The 26,124-nt window shown below is 40.1% G+C and overlaps 1 protein-coding gene across 3 annotated transcripts in view; it reads left to right on the top strand.

Annotated features, from left to right (window-relative positions):
- The first annotated feature begins 2,761 nt into the window (after window positions 1-2,761).
- The window catches only part of HAPLN1 (hyaluronan and proteoglycan link protein 1), a 67,268-nt gene continuing 43,905 nt past the window's right edge, over window positions 2,762-26,124 (top strand). For 2 of the 3 annotated variants that reach the window (XM_075527492.1, XM_075527490.1), the window contains exon 1: window positions 2,762-3,073. The gene's annotated coding sequence lies outside the window, so the exon portion shown is untranslated. The remainder of the gene's footprint in view (window positions 3,074-26,124) is intronic. The other variant, XM_075527491.1, reaches the window with a different exon arrangement.

The following is a 26,124-nucleotide window of genomic DNA, read 5'->3' as shown; positions in this document are numbered from 1 at the left end:
TTAGATCGGGACATGTAATGGTGGTGTAAATTAGCTGGATTCTATCACCTCCCGGCAGCCAGCAGCCAGCCCTGTCTAATTGCAGTAGCTTTCCCCAGACATTCCAGTTTTTCAGGCTCTCTTCCAGTGCTGTAGCTGGCAGGACCCTTTTCAGCTTTCAAAGTATTTTGACTATTCTGAAGAGGGAAAAAAAGGGGAAAAAAAAAAGAAATAAAGAAAAGAGGGCTTCTCATGTCGTTATGCACGAAAAAAACCCACCAACAACCAACTCAAAAAAACCCTACAAATAAAACAAACAACCCGAAGGAGACGGCTGGGGGAGGAAACATCTTGAGAAATAACGGCAGTGGAAAAGGTCGGCAAATGCCCGTTTCGGGTCACTTTCGCGGAGCTGCCCGCAGCGAGGGAGCTGCGGGGACCCGCGCCTCGCCTCGCCTCGCCTCACGGCCCGCGAAGGGACAGCGGGGCCAGGCTGGGGGACCAGGCTGGGGGGCCACGCAACCCCGGGGCCGCACCTCTCCCCGCAAGCCTCCCCGGGCAGCCACCCCACCCCAGGGACGGACAGAGCGGGAGAATCCCAAGCGACATCCCGCCGCTCCGCCTCACCCTGCCCCTGCACTTCGCTGCACACCGAATGCCTCCGCGACGCGCTCCCTTGCCACGGCCCCCGTATCCCTCCGCGCTCGGCCCCGGGGCGCGGCCCGGGCGGGAAGGCGGAGACCCGCCCCAGGGCCCCAGCGCCCCGCCGGCCTCCTCCCGCCCCTCGCCCCACCGCCGGCGGAGGTGTGTGTTCGCGCCGTGCCCCATCAAAGCCCCCTCTGTTATTGAAATATGAGGCCGCTTCCTCCCCGGCGGAGGCCGCTGGCGGGAGGCGGGACCGGCGGGGCGGTACGGTCAGCCGCCGCCGTGAAGAAGCGTCTCTTTGTTCGGGCGGGAGGGGCCGGGCCGGTCCCGCCTCAGGCCGGGGCACCCCCGGCCACCCCACCCGGGTCTCTGAGGCAGTCCCTCAGCTCTGACCCCAGCCCCGAGGGGGAGCCGGGGGGTGTGGGCAGCCCCGGGCCGACGCCTGGGTGCCCAGCACGAAGGGAGCGCGGGTGCCGCCTCGGGCCGGGGATGCGCCGGACCAGGCGCCGGAGGGGACCCGGCCTCCAGCCTTGTCCTTGCATCCTTGGCACACGAAACGCCTCGCTTGTGGTCACCTGTGCCTAATTATTTGACATCGGCGAAATGCATTGCGCCTTTTTTTTCCAATGTTAATAATAATCACAAACCAATACCCTGGTATTTCTAGGCAGAGTCCTGTTTATTTGTTTGCATCTTTTTTTTTTCCTTCCAGTGGGATCTGCTGTGAAGTAGCTGATGAGACACAGCAGTGGCTGACCCCTGCTTGGTGACTCCAGTAAAACCCATGTCTTCAGACGTGCTTTTGCACCAGGATGTGTTAGGCTCTGGCATTTCCTGATCAAGTGGGATTGATGAGCTGCAGCTTCTTTTGATGGTGCAGGCTGAGAGTTTGGCACAATGAGACAAGCTTAGCAGGGTCCAGGCTGAAAAATGATGTGGGAGAGTTGCAATGGATGTGACACAATTACATTCTTCTGTTTAACATTGGAGAAAGGCGGGGGAAAAAGGGATAAAATGAATCCACAAGACCAAGTTGCCTGGGTTACCTGTGTTTTCTAATCTAGCAGAATTTAGAGGTTGATGATTCGGGCATACATTTCCTACCACTATTGGGAGATCAGGCATCAAGAACCTTATTTTTTTCAAGTGGAGGAAGAGCAACTACACCTGTCTTCAATTCAAATGATATTATTTGGGCCCCAATTTGCCACCCTGTAGTACATCAAGGCTTGGCCCTTTTTTTTTCTTTTTCTTTTCTTCTGTTGTTGTTTGCTTTGCGGTTTTTGTTTGTTTATTATTTTAAATAACAGACACATTTAGAGATACAAAAGGTGCTGCCATTGTTGTCTGTAGTTGTAAGAGGCAAGGTTTAATGTGTGTACTTTTCATGCCATGGGATTTAGGGGGTTAAAGCATGGATTTTAGCAGACTCCTTTGGGGTTGTGTGTCTCCTGATGTGAAATGCACCATAATCCAGAGATTTTTGATACTGGAGGAGCACTTTGGCCCAAGGTGGTGTTTAGAAATTGCATAAAGACTTGGGGTCAACAGTTGCCTGACTTAAGGGTTTAGTGATGCCGGTGCCATGAGCAAGGCGTGTTCTGTGTTTGGGGTGTAATAAGAGAAGCTGGGCTTTTTTCCTGGATTAATAATTCAATTGGAAGTTGGGGGCAAAACAGAAACACAACAGGATCCTGTTAGGTCCAGCTGTTTCCACCCCGCTACACACCCCCCGCCTTTCATGCATCACTTTCTCCCCATCTGAAACCACGTTCCCACCCTCAGAGTTAATGATAGGGTGGGGGTAAATAAGGAGCGGGGGCTGGGAGCGAGCAGAGGCAAGTGGTCAGAAGTATCATGTTTCTCAGGGTGTCACACACCCTAAGTCCCTAAATTCAATGATTCCTTCACGAGGAACACTACCAACTTTTCTTTTTTTTTTTCTTCCCTCCCTTTTTTTTTTTTTTTTTTTTAGCCCCGCGTAGTTTTTAGCTCGGGAGTTGCGTGCGTTGCGAGAGGCTTTTTTAGGCGCGGATCTGGGAGGGCAGGACCTAAGGGGCGAGGACAGGGACCTGGAGGGACAGGGCAGCGTGCTTGGGTGGGTGGGTGTGGGTGTGTGTGAGAGAGAAACCGCGTGTGTGGGTTTATTTTTTCCTCTCATTCCTGGGGTCTGAATGGAAAGCACGTTGAGCTGTAATTAAGACATCTTGGAGGCGTACTTAACTCATGACGTGTTGCTTTTCTTTTCCTCTCGGTGAGAAAGTGGCTCTCTCTTCCCTGAATCAGGTCCTCTGCCACCCAGAGCCACAAAGAGACATTCGGGACATAGGCACACACACGCACACACTGACTTAAGGTGAGCACCAAAACTTCCTCCGCACTTCGCTGTCCTCTGTTTCAAACTGCTGGAGAGTTCTGAGAGCATCTCGACTCGGGAGCTCTGCGCAAGGTAAAAAAAATAATCAAACTTTTGCGAAAGATTTTTACTCCTTTATTTCTCTTAAGTCGGATGGGGATCCAGTAAGCAACGTCTGTGGCATCAGCTCCAGGGCTGCACTGAGGGGATTTTTCAAGCGATCTAATTTGGCAGCTGAGGCGGGGGGTGAGGGCGAAAGACAGATTGAAACTGGCTAACTTCAATGTGTTTGACTTTTAAGTGCTCTGTGTTACCAAAGGAGAGATCATATTGCAACTGCAGATTCTGTCTGAAAGACAAAAGTTGTATACTTCTGCTCTGTGGCTTCCTCCTATGGGATTATACATTTCAAAGAGATTTGTCTTTCTGGAGGGATGTCTCCATCCAGTCAGATGCTTTTAGAAGTTTTTAGAACGTAGGAAAAGGAGGACAGTAGACAGCAAGAATTTCAAGGGCTGGAAGTAGATTTGCATAAAGTACTGACCATCCAGTTAGAAGGAAAAAGATTTTGATGAGACAAATTACATACTGATGTCATATTTGGCAATTTATTGTCAGAGAAAGGCTGAATAACATCTGGTATAGGTTTCTGTATCGTCTCCACTGACCAAGAAAGTTAGGATGCGACAGCATTTTGAATGTGTAGCTGCACATTAGCTGGTCCATGGCTATGATAACTGTATCATTTTACTGGCAGTTTATTTGTTTTTGGGAGTCAAATACATATAAAGGTGTCATTCAAAATGCTTTTCATGGCAAAACTACTTGTGTGGTAGGTTTCTATATAAAGGGTTGGAAAGCAGTTGCATGTTTGAATTAAGGAGGTTTATTGCTATTGTATATCATTAGAAAGGGGATTCATTACTGCTAGGATCTTTCAGGGCAGAAAATATTGCCATATATGTTGCTGTGTGATGTCATGTAACTGATATAGCACCTTCAGGAGACTCTGGGAGCCTGGCAATGTGTACAAGAGAATCATGTAGATTGTTAACAGCAATGAGTTTGTATTAATGGCTAGCAAGACTGGTTTAGTGCCTAAAGGTGAAAAGAAGCAATCTGGAAAGATTCCTATTGTTTTGTTAAGAAAATATTGTTAGGAATATGTATGATGTGGTAGCTGAAAATGTAGATGCACTGAGGCTGTGTAACTGGATACACACCCCCTCAATAGACACTGTTTCTAGAGACAGAGTATTTTCAGCACGTGGAGAAATGTATCATAAACAGGAAAATTATTATCAGCTCCTGTGGAGAGGGAACCAGGAATCAGCAGTCTCATGCCAAGGCATGTCACACAGAATGCCAAATCCTCGTGCTACAAAGAGACAGCTCATGCCTTCTTTGTTTTTTCATATCTAATGGAGGCAGATCTTCAACTCCTGTAAAGCATAGCTAAGTGGACTTGCTCTGAATGCATTATTTGAGACTCCAACCCATATGTACTTACCTGTATTACATTTAGTGACAAGGGGAAAGGGAAGAACGAAGAATGCAGGAAGGAACAGAAAGAAAGAAAAAAAGATTAATTTGTGATACTTTTCAACATAACACTTAAAGCAAAATGGGAAAAACAATTTTGTAGAGAGCAGCTTTTTCAAGTTAAATAAAAAAAAATGTCAATGTAATAATCAAGACACTGCTGGTTTGCACTGAAATTGTGCCAAAAGGCCTGTCTTCCTAATAAGATTCCTGAATGTATAAGCAGATTCCAATAAGAAAGGGAAAAAAGCCCTGTGTCATTATGAAGAAAAGTGTTATCCACAGCAACGTCCTCTTCAGAGACATGACTGACAGTGTAATTCACAGCAAAGCATCCTTTCATTATAAACCTAGTGGGTTCAGTTTCCTCTCATTTTTGGTTAGCATGGTTAAAACAACTAGCAGCTACTGAAAAAACTGTAAAGTAGTACAAAGGCTTGGGGCTGGGTGGGGAGAGGTTTCAGAAAAGGGTGCAGGGTTTCTGTGGCATGCTGCTGTGCACCTTTGTTTTTACAGTTTTTAAACGGATGAGAAGAGTATTTTCTATTGCAGGTCCCCAGCCTCCCTGATTTTATGCTGATATGTGACTAAAAGAAATATTTTTGTCCACTATTGTTCACAGTCAGGAGCCAAAGAACTGTTATCAATACTTACTTAATCAAGTCACTTAACCTCCTTGCCCCTCAGTAAAAATCTGGAAATAATATTGACCAACCTTTAAAAAGTGTTTTGAGATCTTCAGATGAAGAGTGACTTTGCAATTGCTTATGTTTAAATATATTCAGAGTTTTCCAATTCACTGCAAGGATTAAAGTGTGAGAACTGAAATTAGTATTTTCTGCTTTTCATTTGCCTTGTCATTGAAGCAGTAGTTAAACTATCCTTGGAAGTTGAAATACTTTGCATTTCTGTTTTGTTGTAAACCTGACAGTATATTTCATTACTTAAAACTCTCTGAAAATGAAAAGTTTTAGAAAAAAAATTATTTTCATATGACAAGCTGCTTCTGTTGCTTCTGAGGAAGTATTAGACATTCTGTCTCCACTGTTAGTAACTGTAGTATACAGTACTGCGCTTGAAAAGGTAGCTTGTAACTTGTAGGTAACAAAATGTTCTTTGGGGTAAAAAAAAGTCTGAATATACTTAGGATTTCAATCAATGGTGTTTAAGGAGGATTAGAGGAAACAGCTGGCTAAACAAATATTAGGTGTAGAGTGGATGCAGTGGTATAAATTAATAATGCAGTTCTTTATCTGCTGTATGAATGGGAGGTTTTGTGGAGATAAGATGACCTAAACATGGTCACTGCATGCCACCTAGTGGATATTGGAGACAGTCTTTCAAAAGATTTTTCTTTTATTCAGAACATCTGTAGCGAATCCAGGTGCAACTTAACTGTAAGTGGTTAGTTTTATTCGGTTTTACCATTAAAAACTATCAGCTAGGGTTTTTTTTTCCTTTCTTAGATTTTTTAGGGGAGGTTCTTTCTGCTTTTTAAGTGCCTGTTAGATCTGATAAAAATCAGTTCAGCTTTTATTTAACGTGATTTGCCATTAATATCTATTTCCAAAGACTTGTTACATTCTTCAGTAAGAAATAGCCACAAATTAACACTTAGTTTGGCATACTGAACCGTTACTGTAAAAGTGAAGAGATTTCTGTACAAATATTGCGGCAGGAGAAGCTATGTTCAGCAGTAAGGATTTCAAAGCTCCTTCCAAAATTCCTTTGTCATGTAGGATGTGCTTTTGTTAAATCCCCTTTTGTTTTGTCCCTGAATATTTTGTCAATGATAGGCATAGACAAAGAAAATGTCAAATTATTTCTGATGGCTAATAAAAGGTCATAAACCCTCTCCATCTTCTTTTTCTGTGCATGTCATTTATCTCCGCCTTCCTCAGACCTCACACACGCTTAGTGCTTGGACTGTCCTTTCTCTTTATTAGGGAAAGGAAAATTGCTTTTTGGTCCACTGGATTGCTTATTCAGTAGTAGATGTTCAGGTGCTGTCAACTCTCATAGCTCTGAAGGATCCCATGAAATGACAAGGTTTTAAGCAGGCATACATCAATCTGGATATACTTTGTGACTGTTTATGCTATGTGACCAGCTTACATGCTTCTACTTACTAAGCTTTTTTAAAATTTCGCCATCATCACAGCTTTCACTGCAGCCATCTCCTAGGCACCTAAACCAAGTGATGAATCTATGGTTCTGATCCTACATTTTTCAAGTAAGTGCCACAATGGCTACTGGAGCAAAGAAGTATTAAAACACTGGGCAAAGTCAAGCTCCCTGTGCTTCTCTTCCTCCTGATTTTCATCACTGTCTGAACAGCTGAACAGTAATTCAAATGGCAACATCACACTTAGCAGAACAAACAATTTCTGTGTGTTCTCATTCATGTAGCTTTGAAAACACTTTTTTTTTGTTTCCTTTTAATTAGTAACAGAATGGAAATCTTGAACATGATCAATGGCTCTGAAAACAAACATTTAAAACATGCATTAAGAAGTCACAGAGCAGTAATCTGCACTGACTACTTCAAAAACTTTTCTCAGGAGTTATATGAAATGTTACCATAGGAGGTTGTTAACATGATGCATGAGTTAATGCCTAAAATGAGAAGGAAGTCTGCCTTTCCATTAATCAGGCAAAGTTTACAGATTAAAGTCTAGGGAAGTAAAATACCACAGGAACAAATGGGCTAATTGATTTGATGCTATGCTTCATAGGTGGCTACCTTTCTTTTTAGTGCCTGGTACTGTGAATCACAAGAGCTGCTAATGGAATCAAACCCAAACTGTATTAATGAGAGTCTTTGCAAGGCCACATAGTCTCTCCCCAGACAAAGCTTTCCACTAGTGTCACTGGGACAGAGTCACCACCATTTCTTAGAGCAGGGCACATCAGATATTATGGCAGAATCTACATCGTTAATTCTCTGACATAATAGAAATAAAATCACGAGACCAGAAGAATGTCCCTGGATATATGCCTCTTGCTTCAAAAAAATGTCATCTTGGCATTTGTCTGATAGCAGAAGACCATTATCTTGAGACAGCTTTCCATTAATAATATTTCCTAATTACTTTAAATGCTTGCAGCCTACAAGGAACATATGGGCAATGGAGACGGGTTAGGTTAGAAATGCGTTTGTTTTCTACTACTTAGATTTCTGACAAATGTTTCCAACTACTCCAGGGCGAAACGAAGGAAAAGTTACTTAGAGGTAGTTCAAATTTGGGTTTGATCACTTTTGGTCTGTACTTTTGCAAGTGGAGTATTAAGTTTGGGTTTGTTTGGGGTTTTTTGCATGCCATATCATGTTAATTTACACTGCTTATGTCATGGTACCTGGTAACTCATAATCTAAAGTGTATCAATAAGTATTAGTGCATTATACCATGAAGTATACCAACATCTTTTGTGATTAACATTTCTTTACATGCAGAATTCTTTTCCTACAGTAGTGCCTATACGCATAGAGAAGAGGCAGTCTGTGTGCATCTATGCCTATGTATATGTATGTGTGTTTATAAATACATATATATATGCTCACATGCCCTATTAGAATGTGTAATTTATTTTTTGGAGCCTGGTGATTGAAAATTGATTGTGTAAAATGGCACGCTGCTGTTGGTTTGCAGTCTTTAGCATACAGACTATTACCCTCCATTGTTTTAGAACTGGTGATTCATTATTCCACTAGTTAGTGGCTATCACTGCTTGGCACTTCCATTTTGGAAGATCATATACACAAAAGGCATGGTACAGTACCACTGCGCTGTGAGATTCTGATGCAGCAAAACAATGTATAAGCAACTTTACTTATATTAGTAATTCAGTGAAATCAATAGAAACTCATTCCTCAATGAATAAAACTATTCATCTATTTGCAGAATGGCATCCATAATATCGCACATGGCTGTGTGTGATAGCAATAAATAAAGCTCCTAACCTGCAAATCTGTTTAGCTTTATAGACATAAGTTCCTCAGTGATGTCAATAAAGTGTTAAGTAAAACTGTGCACATTTACAAAGAGTAAAAGAATCAAGACCTGCACCTATGGAATCTCCGTGTAGAAGTAGTACATGTTTAATGTAGGAAAAAAACTTTCATTGCTAAAATGACTTCCTAGACTCTCCAGTTGAAACGGAGTAACTACTCATCTCTTTATTAATATTTGAGAAAATACATGCTACGCCCCAAAATATCTATGCGGTGGTTGTTTTTTTCCATAAACATATTTTTCAAGCAAAAGGAAAACCCAGCACTGAGTCACATACAAAAATACTGCCTAGAAATGGGAAAAGCACGTTGCAAATTTTCCTGTTTTGTAATAGCTGTGAAAACTTTATAGTGTTGGGCCCAACCAAGAGATTTATGAGAACCATATCGGAGAAAAATAATGTTACAGTAGGTGCGGTAGTTCTTTTACTGAAATTGCAGTGACACGTGTGTTGCAACTACAGCAGACCATAACGATGCTGCCACCTTCTGATACGCACTGCTTATTGCCTAAGGTAATTTGCTCTCATTTTCTAACACCAGAGATGCTGTACGTGCAGTAGTGAAGCTCTTGCATTTTTAATTTCATGCATAACCTGAAAGATTAATGAGCACATGTTATTTTCAGATAAACTATGTTTCCGGATTTCCAAATGTCTGAAGCAAAATGTCAAGTTTTGCTGAGTCTTTGTAACTTGTTTCTTTAATAGCTTTGATCATGTAGATTTAAAATAGGTGTACAAAGTGTGATTCAGGTTTTATTAGCAAGTCAAGCAGGCAGGCAGATTTTTTTTGTTTGTTTTGGGTTTTTGTTCAGATGTTGCTATATTAATTCTTTGATTTGATTAGAACACATTTAACTGGTGTACTGAAATAAACTACAGTTGGACTCAATCTTAAAGGTCGTTTCCAACCTAAACGATTCTAAAAACTGTATTAATGCAGTGACTGTGTATTTGGTTGTGCATGTGGTTGTGTGTCTGGCCACGTATATCATGTCACGCTGTTTTGATCTTAATGGTCATCTCTGTGAGCCAAGAACCACTGAGAGACAGTACAGATGTTGATCTCTCAAACATTTTCTGGATTTTGCCCAGCTGAAACAGTGAATAGAGAGGATGGTAATTCAGCTGTTATTATAGATAAAGATAACTACAGACTAGTATCATTTTACTCTTAAATATTGATTAAAAGGCTTAGTAAACCAGATTATAATCTGGCCACATTGTACTGCAGGTCTGTTCTCTCAAATGTTGTTGCAAATGAGAAAAGAAACAGAAGTCAATAGATTAGCTTTAGCTTTTGCTAAAGGAGTAGGCTATCAACATGTTTGAGTGCCAGGGTAAGAGGCACCATGTTCAGAGTCATTTACCCAGTAGCTGGTGCCTGGTATGGCACACTGATGTGACTGCTCCCTGTGCTGGTTTGAAGTGGCCTGGTCCCTTATGCCCCATGCATAAGGGAGCACGTAGTAGGAGACAGTAGAAGCACTTGGCTGCTGCAGGGGTTTCGACACAGCTCCTTTGAGCCTGTAAACCATGTGCCAGAGAAAAAACAGTTGCACTCCAGATGTGTGACATGCTGGTCTCATTCAGACAACATAAAAAGCAGAAAAGAGCAGGTAGAAGTAGAATGTCTGTACAGGAGCCAAAGGTGCTGTGCAATTAAATAAACAATGATATGTCCTGGGAAATCCAGCAGGAAAAAATGCAGTTTTTAACCAAGAATCTCTCCAAGTAGATCAAAAGAATAATAAAACATTTGTCAATGTGTCTGAATGGTTCTCTTTAATACCAACATCTGGTCTTTTAGGCAATGAATGTGTTGTTGCATCCAGTTTCCAGGCATTTCATTCTGTTTTCCCCCATAAGCAGGCTAAGAGAAACATGCAACTATTACATTTTTCCAAAGCAACCTCCATATCTGATTGCATCTGCATTTTTATGTATGTTCCACTCTGATCAAATCAGACAATAAGAAAAATTTTCAAATCCAGTAGGGCATTCCTCAGTCGGATGGGAGAATGATAGTGGCATATATAACATCTTCATAAGCAAGCTAGGAAGATATTGTCTTGATAAAACTAGTGTAACGTTTTCAAAACTGGTTGGGAAATCAATAGCTCACTGTGAAAACAGAAGCACATATCAATTGGGATTTTGCCAGGGTGGGTCAACTTTGGTACCCTTCAATATTTTCATTAGTAACTTGGATAATGGAATAGAAAATATGCTTAAGATGCTAAATATGCTAAAGGTATGCTAAATATGTTTTTAGAAAACACAAAATAGGGAGAGATGGAATTATTTTGGAAGCTATGCTTTGAAGTTAAAATGTTCTTGCCTAACTGGAGAAAAAAATGGAAAAAAATCTTTTCAACAAATAGAAAGTGGTAAACTGAGGCAGATAGAAAACAATCTACAAAGATGAGTAAGGTTTGACATCTCATTTGAGCTTGTTCTGGTGCAAGGTACTGCATTTTGAGAACTGTATAGACCAGCTAAAGAAAGTCATAAGGAAAATAATAAAAATGATAATTTAGAAAGCATGAGTTGGAGGAACCAACTAAAAACCTAACCTAGCCTAGCCTAAAAATGAATACACTGAAGGACAGGCATAATAATAGTCTTTAAATCATAAAAAGATGCTACAAAGAGAGTAAATCATCTGCTCCTTGTGTCTGTAGCAGAGAAAAGGAGAAGTATTGGGTGCACGTTGCAGGAAGAAAGACTGGAGAAAGAGGTTTTTTAAAAGATGAGAAAGCTCAGGCATAGGTGCCGGGAAAGCCTGTGAAGTCCCATTGTTTCAGTTTTCAATACCACGTTAGACAAAATAGATAGAAGTATGAAGGTGGTGACTCCTTTTGGTTCTCTGTTGGACAGCTTTTCTACAATTCTACTGAATTATATAGTTTTGTTTGGGAGAAATACTTTTGAAAATTATGACTTGCTTCAGCATCTAAACAAGCAGAAGAGTGTTTAACAAAATCTAAAGAGGTTAATGAGTTTTCACCGTTTGTCGCTCATGAAGATAACTCTTCGTTCTTGAATGTAATAATTCAAATACGTGATCTTTGCAGATACAGTTGAGTCCAGTCTGGCTTCAAATATCATTTGGATAAATGGAGCTTGAGAATTACTTATTTTTAATCATGTACTGCAAATCTGAGATGAAAGAAGCATCCTCACCTATGCATATCACTACACTGAGTGATTCATTTTAGGTATCAAGTTGATAGAAACTTTAGATTTACTGTTTTTCGAGAACTATCAGGCAGAAAAAAAATATGCAGAGAATTATAAGATAATGTCACTTGAGCAGAACATTGCCAAGGAATAATGGTCATCTATCAGAAGATTAAAGCTACCACATTTATGGAAAGCACTGTAAGTGTCAAGGGAAAGCACAAACATTTATTTCCAGACCAGGAGACATAGATCCTGTCAAGTCATGTTGTGAGGGTGACTTATTTTTGGCGCATCTGATGATTGATGCAGATTCTGTTATTTTATCTGAGGAATGTTGGTCAGGACTGCACCATTACTGAATTACTGCTATTTGTTTGTTTGCACTTCAGCCTTCTTCTGACATTATATTGGGGAAATGTGACTTTTTATTTCTAGTTGATTATGAGTTTGAGTGAATCTATATTTATTTCTGTGACTTGCATTTTGCAAAATAGTCATCTCAGAAAACAACCCTCCTTCTGCAGACAATGATATTCAATGACTCACTTTTATTTATTTTTTTTATTCCTCCAGAAACTGCCATGGAACTATGATTTACAGCTTTTATGCCTTTTTATATATATATATTAGTACCAACTGTCCAGTTTATATTGAGTTTCTCACATAAAAGTTAAATAAAATCTTACAGATGTAGTGTAGTAATGGAGCCCACATGTCGGAGGGCAAGAGCTCACTGTAATATATGTAAAGAGAGGCAGATGGGGGTCTCCAATGTGGAAGCACACTGTCTTTGAGTTTCTTTGATACCAAATAGCCAATTTACCATATTTCTTATATCAGGCTCGAATATGCCCTAAACTATGGCCCAAAGTCATTAGAAATCCAGGATCTTGGTTCAGAAAATTTTGGCTTTCTTCTAAGTCCACATAAACGCCACCTATGAGCAATGGCTCTCTTGGCAACGGAGTCACAGTCATATTGTGTCTACTTCAGGGAAATTTATAGATAGCCTTTGTAGTCTAGAGGAAAACCAGAAGCAAGAATACGCCTCTTCTTCTGCAATTAAAGGTTTGCAAGTTCAGTTACTGTGCAATGTGCAAATAAATATGAACAAAAGGACAAATTAAACACTCTGCTGGTCAACAGCTTCAACTTTTTATTCCCATGTTTTTAGGACGGGTATTGTCAATTTAGGAAATCTTGCAGATCTGAAAAAAATGTAAAAGGCAATTCTGGTTCGCTATAAGCTCTTCCCGGACTTCAGTAAGGACAATGTAGCACAAAGAAATACATGTGGGCTTACCTCAAGGAGAATTTGGTTCATATTTCTCTGTCATGGAAGCTTAAATATGGCAGGTGGCCTAGAAAGCATAACAGTCAACTCTTGCAATTCTGATAACATTTTGTGGGTTTGTTTTATTAGGTCATCAGTTTTAAAGTCATAATATTAGATAAGAGTCTTGACTCCCACTAAGAAAAGTCTTTTTAGTCTTTGTACTTAAAATGGAAAGCTTGAATATGTGAACTGCAGAAGTAAATTAGAGAGTCCTAACCACATGATTTGGTCTAGCAATTCTCTGTATCCTGGGCTCAGTGAGAGTGAAAGGGACCTTCTCATCTCAGTGGTGCCTAATAACACCAACAGGAGGCAAGGGACCCACAAAGAAATACAAGAAATTCTATTTAAACATGAGAGAAAACTGAGAGGGTGATTGGACACTGGAATAGGTTGCCCTGAGATGGTGGAAGTGTCTCCATTCTTGGAGACAGTCCAAACCCAAGAGGACACAGCCCTGACCAATTGGCTCTACCTGACCCTGCTTGAGCAGGGCAGTCAGACTAGACTCCTACAGTCAAATTCATACTTGCTCATGTATCGTCTAGACTCATGGTACTGAAGAGAAAAAGAGCCATTGATTTTAGCTAAAAAGGGCTATGGATTCTTTCTTGGCTGCTTGGATATACAAAAGCACAAGAATAAAGAAGGACAAGATATTACAAAATGATGCCAAACCTCCACTCTAAGCAGCATTTTCCAATGCCATTCAAGGAAAGAGGAAGAAGGGCAAAAATAATAGGAAAGAAAGAGTAAAAAATATCAAAATTGCAATATTGCTTTTCCTCAGACAAGAACAGAGAGGTGTGAAGAGGATGCTCACCCCTTCTGTGCACGGTAACTACGGCTGTCAAATGTTGAACAGTCCTCTTAAAACTGTGTTTAGCTGAATCTAGAGAAGGAAGCAAAGAAAGGCAGCATACAGAAAACATGAGGCTCATTTACACTATGTTTCCCAACTGACTCTTCAATTTCCTATCATGCAGCCCTTAATTGCTCTTGGCTTTGACCTTTAATGCAATTCTTCAGCACTAAACTGATCAGCATCTTTAGATTGACTCAGGAAGCTATGGGTACTTCATGGTTGATTCAGTGCTAGAAAAGCCTTTTGAAGTATTATCTTTCATCTCAAAATGACTTCAAATATATTCCATATAGTGTATTGCTTGGACAGTGAGGAATGAACCAACAGATTGGCCTATGATTCTGACCTTTGCTTTCCTCATTCTGAAATAAAATCACAGTAGAGGATAGCCAAAGGTCCATAGGCACAAAATAGACCATTAGGGATAAGTTAGTGGTTGCTGTATCCTTCTAATACAGTTTATCATTTCACTGCTGCAGGAATTCCAGTATGATTACAAGTCAGGCAACTTTATTGAAAATCTGAAGACCAGCACCTTAGTGCTTATATGTCCCTGCCACTGAGACTGAGAATTTCTCAGTGCATAATGGAGTGCCCAGAAAGGACTTACAGGGAATCAGTATTGCCATCTTAACTCCTTGCTGTTTGAAGGGAAGAACTGTGGTTGCTGTACTAGCAGAGAGAACATTACACAATATCAATTTGAGATTGAGGCATCTGAAAAGAGATATTAATTGTTATCTTTTAATTATGTATTACTTGCAATAGGGAAGAAAGTATTAGTATTACTAAAAAGACATTTTACTGTAAAGATATTTTACTTTTGCTTGAGAAGCATAGTTTCAGTTCCCTGCTCAGACTTAAGTCCCTGCATGACCTTGAATAAGTTGGGAGCTCTTAGTCCTTCATTCCTCCATCTATAAAAATGGGATGATAAAACTTCCCCTCTTCAGGGGGATGGTATGAAGATGCAGGTATTAATGTAGGCAACCTCATCACTTTATCTGGTAGTGGTATAGAGCCACCTATAAAATGTGGCTGTGCAACCAGTTCCGTCAAGCAAGGCATATTATTACCTCTAGCTCAGTGCCATACATATTTCTTCTTGTGACACTATTCCAGAAAGTGTGTATCTGCCTTCATGCAAGCCCATCTAATCCTGACCATCTCCAATGGCTTTGGAAGGGACTATAATGAAGGAAATTCGGAGGAACTGCATGGAGAGTACATCTATATCATCGAGCGTTGCTCACTTGATACGACTTCATTGTTTTTATGCTAAACTCATGGTTCCAAAGGGGTTTATGAGCTTTCGTGCAACACTGAATCACAGCAAGCTAGTCGCTGAGCCCAAAACAACAATTCCTCTAGAAGCTGGAATAGTTCTCAGCACTTGTATTGCTTGGGGCTGTCATCTTCTGTAGTACTTCAAATAGTCATTGTTCCAAATAAAGAAGAGATGCCTGAACGTTAAAGACTGCAAGAAAGTCAGAAGATGAAAATGGGAGTGTAGGTAAAGAAAAGAATTTAGATAGCTTGAGAGTACTGGGAATTGTATAGTTTAGAAAAAAGTCATCTGCCCCAGACATTTTTCTATTTGCTTCTAGAAAAAATACAATGAACTACACAGAAAAGATATGGAAACAACAACAAAAAAACCTACAAAAAATTCATACAGCTTGTCACTTATATCTATACACATTTTAGTGATCAAAATTAAAACTAAAAAAAATACATATAGTAATAGAAATTATATATGGAAATTTGTGCACCTTTTTCAATGCAAGACAACCCCCATTATTCACCTGGTTTAAGATATATTTTATGTGAATGCTGTGCATTTACTTTACGAAGATATAAATGTCTACACAAGTAGAAGGCAAATAAAAATCTGGTCAAAATGCTTTGAGCAATGAGTTATCATTTCATAGGAAGAAGACAAAAAAGGCAGTTCTGGCTCATGCTTTGTTGAAAATAGTCATGTAACTTTCCATTGTTTACTTCTCCAAAGGTTAATATAGCAGCCTGAAAAATGTTAAATAATTACAATAAAGATTGCATATGCTAATGTCTTCTGGCTCATTGACTCAAAGGCCAATAATATTCCTTTTGATTTTCTGACTTCATCCTCCCTTTAAAGTATATATAGCTTCTGAAATGATTAATTTATAAATCTGTAGACTTAATGGGAATACTTTTAGGCATTTCTTACTGCATATCCAAAGCAGGTAAAATTATTTTATATGCTGGCCAACAACATTATCTGTCATGTCAATATGTCTTGTATTCCATCCCAGCTCCTTGGGTTAGATGGTTTGCTACTGTCCTAAAGGTTTTATTCCTCCATGGAAGGAAGGATTCGGTTATCAGCATACATGATCTTCTCAGCCTATGTGATCTTCTCTGTGTCAAAGCGTTAGAAGGTGGCTAATTGAAGTTTGAGAAAGCGAAACTTGGGAAGCCAAGCTTCCTGTTGCACTGGTAAGTCCTCGTCTAGCCATGCTACTTCTTAGGCAATGACAGGTTGCAAACCCCATGTTGAGCTGTAGGCTTGGGCAGGACTGTGCCATCAGTCTTCTCTCAAGCAGTGTTCCCTTCACAAAACCTCTTTGGCAAACAGTGCCATGGGTCTGACCAGCTAACACGTGTCCAGGCCCTTGGGTTGACTCTCAGCCAGCACGTCAATCCTTGCTCTGCTGATTTCCTGATTATATTTCTGGGGGTATGTGCTTGATAAAGATGTCACAAAATAAAGGTCACATTTTGGTTCCTGACGTCTTAGTCATGAATGTTTGCCACCACAAAGGAGACACTGAATTTTGTAATTCCAAGGAGGAGGGTTCAGGCCTTTTCTTCATCAAGCATCTTTTGCCACGGGGCAAGGATGGGAGGCAGACAGAGCTGGAGCAGAATGCAGAGCGAGAGAGGTATGGAGACCTCTCCCCTGGCCACTGGGTGGAAAGCAGCAACAGGGAGAGCAACTGCTGTGCCTGGGCGGGTGCAGCTGCCCTTCTCACACCAGTAACATCCATTGTTCCTCTCACTCTCCAAAGTGGGTGAGCATCAGCCTTTCCCTTGGATTCTGGCACAGGCAAACAACGTAGTGAGATCATGCCTACCTATTCCAGTAGTCCTAGCAACTGCCTGTTTGCATAAGATGCCCTGAGCCACCTTTGATAGCATACGTATCAAAGAGGCTTGACTCTTTAACCACTGCATTAGAAATGCATCTCACATTGCCCATGTCAAATCTTCCTCTATTCTCCTCTTATTCAGCCCAGTCAGTGCAGCACATCTTGTGTGTATTTATTTCATAAGGAGCCTTGGGCCAGGGCACCATTTTACACACCATTAAGTGCACTCCCAAGATACTTTGATATTAAAACTGGTTTCTATACACCATGCTTACATTTTAAGCTAAGTATTTATTGCATAAGAAGATATCAGGGATTTTAGAGAATTTAGGGTATTCAAGGTTTTAGCATGTGGGAGAGGACATTTATGACCTTGGAGTTTCAGGAAAGCCAACATGAACTTGAGCAAACAGCAGTAAATGATGCTTTAAGAAGTGTGACGTCTAGTGCTATCCCCATTGTGAGTAGATATGATACCTGCCGTAGCAATGTGGCAGAAGTGGCACATGGAAGGCCCAGAGGTTTAACCCCGTATCTCTCAGCAGTTTGTATCTGCCCATCACCTGTTTGCAGTAGTTGACGTAGGCAAACTAGCTGAGTATTTCTGCTAAAGCTGTTACCCAGGAAAGCATTAATTGTGTTGTATTTAAATAGTAATTGCTACACTTATCACATTATACTTATACCTCTTTGAAACAAATAGGAGCTGTGGGCCCCTCTGAGAGATACCGTTCTAGGCAGAATACTGCAGGTTCAGCTAGGAACCATGGAGCTGCTTGCCATGAGCTCATATTCAGAAGGTTTTCTTCAGAACCATGAAAATAATACTTAGTTCTTACAAATCACATTTCATCCCTACATCTTAAATTGCATAGCAAAGATGGCAACTACCATTGAGTCATTTGGTAAAAGTGGAGGTGAAGTTAAAATTATTTTTTAATTTTTTTTAAATAAAATCTTATGTTCTGGATGACATTTGGCAGTTTCAAAGCAAAGAGAAATCTTAGGAGTTTTGCTTGTTTGTACACATCCATTATGCAGAGGATCCTAAATATGCCAATATATACAGATGGTGAGAAACTCCATTTACAGTGTCTGTGCAATGACTGCATCCTGTGCACTGCTTAGAGATATTGTACAGAGTCACCATGATTCTCAAGTAACAGACTAGCAAAGAACACTTTGCCAGAAAACATTTTCAGGACAGGATATTGCCTCAGCTAGCTTGCACTGCTGAAAATATAGCATACTGAATTTATAGCATATCACTGCCGTAAGCTGTGGATGTCTCTTGTGAAATTAATAACCTTTGCTTCGGTGACCAAGAAGTATAGACACTGTTGTTTAACCACTCCTCTTGCATGCTAAAAAACAAACAATATTTGTATTTGACGGTACCCACTACTCTGTTTTGCCAGCCCCCAAAAGTTAGATCATTTTTCCTTTCTTCTGATGGCCATGAAATAGAAGCTGTGCCTACACAGATATTACTGTCTTTTTCTTTATCATTGTAAAACATTAAAAACCGGCAGTCTCAAATACCTTCATATACTTTAGAAAACCTTACTTTAGTTTTTTTTGTTTGGTTAGTTCATTTTTCATAGGTATTTCTTTTTTTTTCCAGCTAGTAGCATTGTTCTAGGTATTTTAGAACATCTAGAGGATCTATTTCTAGATGCCCTAGGAAACGCTAGGTAGTTAGATTTTATTCTCTCATTTTCTTACCATATGAACACAAGAAAGGAGAATTTTTAAGCTGAAGGTGCACATGCAGGTGGAAGCACAGTAGAAAATGGTTAAAACTTTTCATGAAGAGAAAGAAGGCTTCTGAGGAAAGGTAGAAAAAAATTACTTTGGCTAAAATCATAATCGACTGACAAAGTGAAGGTGCTTAACAGTCACAGAAGTTTGAAGTGAGCACAGAGAGGATGGATATTAAATCGAAGGATATTAAATCGAGTCCTGGATGTTCTTTCTTCCTGGGATTTACTGCTTGTTATGCCATGGCACAGCAAGGAACTGCACTGTATTATTGCTCACTGAGCAGCAAGTGTGAAGCCTTTCACTGCAAACACATCTTTTATTTCCTGTCTGAATAATATTATGGGAAAAGTTTCTTACAAAATGTTATTAAAAGGTAAATAAATAGTAAATAAAAGGTAGAAGTGATGAAGAATTGTAAAGAAAGAAATCGGCTAAAGCCCAAATATTGTTTCTGAATTCAGAGCACACAATGAAAGTCTATGTTGTAGTCAAGGTGCTATTTATAGCTTGTACATTCAGAGTTTACACTAGAAATGAGTTTATAATGGAAAGTATGTCAGATTATGAGTGTGCCAGTATCTTTTTTCCAACAAAATCTAATTTGAGACATTTAAACAGAAGTGTTTGCAGTAGAGGACTAGTGTTGAAGGCTTTTTTTTTTCTTTTCTTATGACCAATTTGAAATCCTTCATAAAATATGTGTGCCAGTCCTTTTATAGTAAAAATGAAGGGAATTTCTCGGCTTTTAAATAGCATCTGGCTTTACAGCCTTTGATGTCCCAGTTGTAAAATAGAGGTCACCCACTAACTCACACAGTAACTGTAAGGAATGGTGCACAGCCACAGCACATTCTCAGTTCTTTCTCTGATTTTGGTTTTCTCCTTTTGCTCTCACTCTGCTCCCAAGAGATGCTATCTGTTGCAACCACCCTCTGCCTTATGCAGAGTGGTCTGTCGACTGGCTATTTGTGGGTATGAATGTTAGACTTGACTCACTCTCCACTCCTGTTCTCCCACTTGTTTCAGCAGGGAACCTGCAGTCCTTCCTACAGTTGTACTTTTGCCCTCACTGCCGAAGTCTAGACTACAATCTGCTTTGCTTAGCATAGCATTTATGCATTTAGAGCTGCATTACAGCTGAGTAAGAGCTGTCTTCCCTTGGGTGACCCGTGTAAAGCACACCTAGAACTGAAGTCCCAATCAGATGCTCAGCCAAAAAGTGTTCCTCTCCTCTCCCCCAGCTCCGCACCCACATTCTTGGAGAAAAAACTTGTTTTCTTGCTGCAATTGCTCTCCCCTTCCCATAGAAGAGAAAGTATCACATTTCTTTAATTGGTTTTCCCTGCAGCACATCTGAGACACTGTGACTCCCTAAGAGTAAAATGCCTCTGGTAGCTAACGGCAGGAATTGTTCCATCTTGACACCAACAAAGATCAAAGCTAAATGCTGCAAGTTAGTCTAGAAGTGCAAGGAAAATGGTCCTTACTCTACATTTATATAGAACAGATCCATTACTATACCTCAAAAGATGTGTCATGTAAATTTCAGATGAAAATAGCAGGGTTCAAAAGCATTAACTCTAGGTAGTGTCATCTTTTAGTGGCATGTTGGAGGTGTGAAATTGTTCTTCATTAAATGCAGGCTTTATATGCGTGCTTTTATGTCTATGTCACATTTAATTAGAGCAATGACCTGATTTTTTAGAAATAGATTTCTACTGTCTACAGCTTTTCCAGCAAAACTAGATTATTAAAAAGCTCATTTATTATATTTATGCTTTTCAGATTATTTCATTTTGAGGCTCATGAAAGTACTTTTTAAATAGTATCCATTCCTCAAATTGACCAAAAGACAAGGGTATTTTATAAGATTATTATCATGTGTCAGCCAATTAAACCATGGTTTTTAATCTTCTGCTAATTTCAGTGACATTTTCTTTACTACTTTTTGCTATAGTACTAGCTATGGCCCCTAAAATGACAAACTCTTCTCCCCTTGGATGTGCAGTCCCTGTGAGAATGTTAAAATAGCTGTTGTACATGAATAACCCATTTCAGAAACAGATAAACCATTACAGAAGTATGAAGGAGAGGTGGGCATGGAGGTTGCATCTGGGACCTGCTCAAATCCATCTTGTGAGTTTCCAGTCCCAGAGAACAGCAAGTTAGTAGTTTGTGAATAAGTATTCACTTTCTGCCTGGGATCCATAATAACTGCGTAAGTAGTCATTCTTTTTTCAGATCAGATAATAATGTGTCTTGGTGCTTCAAGAGTTAAAAAGAGAGACAAATTATTTTACTGCAGATTTTGTGTTTGGTAATTTCTCTCCTTGTCTTAAGTAGATATCTCTAGAAGGAGGATGACAGAATTCCTGCATGCTGGTTTATCTTACCAGCTTTTACTGGTGCAACCACGTCAGCTAAAAGCATATCTTGTTTTATCAGAGTATGTTCAAGAGCCAGAGTTTGAATGGTCATCCATACATACTTACATATACATATACTTGTACATGTACATATACATATATACACATATATAAATATGTGTGTATATCTATGTAGCATTGTATATGTCCAATGGGGGACCTAGGATAGGTCTCACTTTTTTTTCGTGTTGTGGCTCAGGCAGAGCATCTGCCCTCCAGTTCCCTACTGCAACAGCAGATACGCCATCATGGCCAAAACAGGGGCAAGTTGCTGGGCTGGTTCAGGCATGCAAACCGCAGGCTTTCTGCAAGGCAGCTGTGGCCACAGGAGAGCAGGACTCGGGGTCTGTAGTTGCTCCACAGGTCACTTGTCCACTGTGTCATGTCCCATCCATGTAGTTGCGCAAGTGTAAGAAACCTGTGCTTTCTATAATAGAGCTCATTTTGCTCACCAACTGCTATCAATTATGCTCTTGGAGGCTTTTTTTCCTCCTACAGCTATGCCTACATTAGGACTGACCTGTCAGCATTGCTCTACCTATCTAGCTAAATCAACAAACCTTCTCTAGTGTAGATTAAACTTAATTAGGGATTAGCACAGCTCCCAGTCTCTTGTTTGGCAGCCCTCAGGCTGGGAGGTGGAGCTCTGTTAGGGTTAGTTTATGGAGGCCTTCACAGGGATAGGTTTGGGTGTTTTGGGCTCTTTTTTAACCCCTGCTATTTTACTCTTTAAAAACCCTACCCTGGCAAAACAGCCTGGAGAATGGCATTTAGACTGCGAACCCTGACATTTGGATATAAGTGAATCTGTGCATTTGGCCTCTGAGAAACAAATGAAACTGAGCTGCCCTACAAGACTGAAACTGCTGGTAAGTGAGAGATCCTAGAACAGTGTCCCATGCCCTGTGTGCTCTGCAGTTTATGTATCTTGGGAAATTTCTACAAGTCACTGAGATGAAAGCTGGCTCAAGTAGAAGCCAGTATCTCAGTTAATTTATTTGATAATTTGTGGTCCTAGTTGACAATCACAACCCTACCTTCTAAAAGCAATAAGGAAATGGTAAACCTTGCTGATGCTTAGCACAGATTTCTCATGCTCTGACAAATACTTAAGGTACGTGATGTTACATGTGGTGTGGAAAAAGATTATGATTATTCCATAATACAGGCTGTGGAGCATCTGAAAAGAAATGAGCAGAAAGACCAGCTTTCCAGGGCAATCTTTAGTCATTTCTTCTGTTTTCTCATCTTCCCTATGGGGCAATGGAAGCTAGCAGCAACAACCCCTGCCATTAGCACACCAAAGAGAAAATTAGTCCTTTTTCCACTAGCAGCACTTTGGTGCAGGGAGCCTCCACTCAGACAATTTTGGAGAGGAGTAATGCATTGTTTCCATTGCTTTTCAATTCTTCACCCCAGGCCAGTTTCAACACTCCTATTTGCAGTGAGTGAAGCTTACTATGGAAATTTTCCTGTTGTCCTCCCAAGCGGTTTGTCAGTCTAGTCTCTGGGACAGGTACTTGGTGTGAAACTATCCGTGAAGCTTTCGTAACTGAAAAAAAGAGCATGAGAAGGGCTATGCTGTTTCAAGGCGAAAGTCAACCTTGTCCAGTGTCCAATGATCACCTGCAGTAATTGCTTAGGGAAAGAATATATTTTCAAAAAAAAAAGGGCAGGAATAGTGCAGACCTTCTCTGGCTCATGTTTACAACATCTTTGTAAGAGACCCCTCTCTGTAGCATATGACTGTTCCTAGGATTCCCACCATCCTTCACCGTGTGACAAACCCTGCCTCATAAGCACAGCTTCGCTTCAGATGTGAGTCTGTGGATTGGATAACACTGGTTGGAGGGTGTTCAAAGCCCTGACAAGTGCTATTCGAGAACTGGGAATTATGTCTGTGAAGTTGAAACAGCCTGCATAATCCTGAGGACATTAAAGCACAAACAAAAGCCTTGCATTTATTCTGGATGCCTGTAGAAATGCTGATCCCTGTAATTAACTTGGTTGAGTGGCACTTGCAAAAAGTATGTGAATCCTATCTGTCTGCCATTTACTTAAACTGGATATCCTACTTATGTATCTTTGAAACCCCATTCATTTTCAGCCTACCAGTGTTGCGCGTATTCTTATTACTGACTAAGCAAGGATACGGCCTTGTCTGGCATAATCCAAATCAATACAATTTCCTTGTTAACTGAGTTTTCCAGTTCAGAGGTTGTCAAGAAAACTGTTGTTTGGTCTATGTTTTTTTTTTTTTTTCTGAAATCTGCACAGGTTTACTCTACCTGAAGGACTGACCAAAAGCCAGCAGATATTGCTGGCAGACAAATTAAATGTCAGAACAGTTCAATTAACAATGACATTGATTTTTTTAAAATGTCTTCTGTCTCATGTCATATTTCAACAAATTAAAACCCGTCCTTAGGCTTTTGTTCTCACAATGTCTATCTTTGTGTATACTAAGCTCAACTCTGTACGGTCTGTGGCTTTCCACACATTCTTTTTCTTAATATATGCTTATATGTTACTTAATTTTGTAATGCAGAATGTAGGTGTTTCCTGGGTATAGATTCTTCAGTCATGTCTTCCTACATCTGAATATATCTGAATCTAAAATACGATGTACTTTTGTTCTTGTACTACGTGCACTAAACTGCATATTCTGCAAGCTGTTTTGCTTACACAACTTAAGAGAGTTTTATTTACCATGATATGTTCTGCATTATGATTTTATCAAACAGTTGCATGTTATTCAGTTAATCTTAATTCTATATTTTACATTTTCTGAAATTTACTCAAACCATTATACTATTTCCCTATGAGGGTGTTAAGCCACGATAGGCTGTTTGGAGGAGCTCCTGTATTCTATTTCACATTACATCTTTGATTTACAAGTATGTGTTGAAATTCTCTTTATTTTCTCAATTTAACATCCTGAGTCATTCTTAGTGGTCCAGAGTGGAAATGGAACTGCCATTTTCCTTTATTTTCACGTCATCCTAAATCTCAAAAGCATCACAACTAAAATGCATTGTGGAAAGGTTGCATTGCCCTACCACACCTCTGGAACGTAAGAGCTGTCATCTTCACGTTTTGCACATAACCACTGCAGCAGGCAGAGCCAAACCTTCCGTATGACTGAGCATTGCAAAAGTCAGGCCATTAAGCCAGCCACATGTGTCTCCATTTCATTTGCAGATATTTAATGATCTGTATCAGGGACAACAGGGTTGTTAAGTAAAGCATAGACTCTACTTAGGAAATTACAGGAGTATTACCAAGTCAGAATATTAAAAGCTGCTTTGAGGTATCTCTCATAAGTCCCAATGATGAGAAAGGTGCTTTGCTGCCAGTGCTGAGTATTACTGAGAGCATGTTTGTAGCTGTATTTGGAGCAATAGGAAGCCCTGTCTGAGTATATTGGATCATATCATTAATAGCAGTAGCCAGAAGAGTTTGGACCTGCCATAAAAGGAAAGAAAAAATTTCTGCTTGAAATAGGAATTGATTAACCTACTTAAACTGAGGCCTTTGCCAAAAGCTAGGTATACAAGAACAAACAAAAGGGATCCCCTGTGTCATAACCTAGTCCTTTTCTATCCATGTTCCCCTTCATGCCAGGCAGTTTTTCATAGAGCAAGCAAGTTCTGATTTAAAACTAGCTGTCTTTCTTTCCTCCCTGCTAAAATGTCTTTAGGAAGACTGTGATGTTTTTCTACAGCTTAAAATAATTTCCAGTTTAAACTTATTTATGGCCCTACTTGTTCTGTTCCTAAATTTTAGCTGAAATGGTCTTTTTCTTCTCTGGCATTTACTCTGTGATGTATTTATAGAGAGCAATTATATCCTTGCTCAGCTGTGTTTTGCCAGAGTAACCAAGACAAGCTCTTTTGGTCTCCTTTTATAAAACAGGTTTTCCTTTCCTCTGATTGCCCCAATAAACCCTTGCCTGCATGTGTCCCATTTTAAGTTACTACTTCCTAATCCCATGGGACCAGGGATGCAGGCAGTATGTCTGAAGGTGTTGCCAGTGGTATGGAGTTGGAAAAGAGATTCCCAAGGTGGTGGTGATACAAAGTGGTCAGTCCAGCTCTGCAATGCTCCCTGGCAGCTCCGTTGCCAGAACTTCCAGTTTCTATTGCAGGACTCATGGAGGCCATCTAGCTAACCATCCACTTAATCCAATACCATGTGCTGATTCCACTCCATACAGACAATGCCTTTGACATTTTTTCATCCATAGCTTAAATTGGTATGTATCTACTTTCTGTGCCGGTTCATTAATTAAAATACTCCATGTTACAAATCTGAGATTGCTCCTTGAACTCATCTGTGATGCCCTGTAGCAAAATTTGGGTTTTAGCACAACTATAATATCATCTATCTTTTTTCAAATTCTTTGCCTCCTTATACTAGTCTCTTCCTTCTCTGTCCTAAATAATAATTTCCCATGTTGAGTCACAGCCAATGTTTTGATGCTTTTCTGGAAGCCAAGTAGCGTAATGGGATCAAGTTCTCATCTAAGCATAGAACTAGTCTGGTGTGATCTACCTGTGGCAAACCTTTTCTCCTTTGCTGACACAACATTTACTGTTCACTCATCACAAAGAACTATTCCAGTGTCCCAGATGGATTTCTTTAGGACTGTCAGTTTACAACTTGAGTTTTCAAGTTATAATCTTTTCCTCTTGAATCCAATAAATTCTTTTCCTATTTCTTTCTAGTGCTGCTGTTAACTTAGTTCAAAGTGCAGAACAGCAATCACTGTTTGCCAATATCTGCAAGTGGTAGATAGACGGAGTCTGGACCTTTGAATAAAGACTAATTTTTGGCATCTTTCTCACATCTGAATGACCAAAGATGTCTGTGCAAGT

The sequence above is a fragment of the Mycteria americana genome, chromosome Z (assembly GCF_035582795.1).
Source record: "Mycteria americana isolate JAX WOST 10 ecotype Jacksonville Zoo and Gardens chromosome Z, USCA_MyAme_1.0, whole genome shotgun sequence".
Lineage (NCBI taxonomy): Eukaryota > Metazoa > Chordata > Aves > Ciconiiformes > Ciconiidae > Mycteria > Mycteria americana.
Note: the sequence above shows the minus strand (reverse complement) of the source record. Positions and strands in the feature narration are given on the sequence as shown.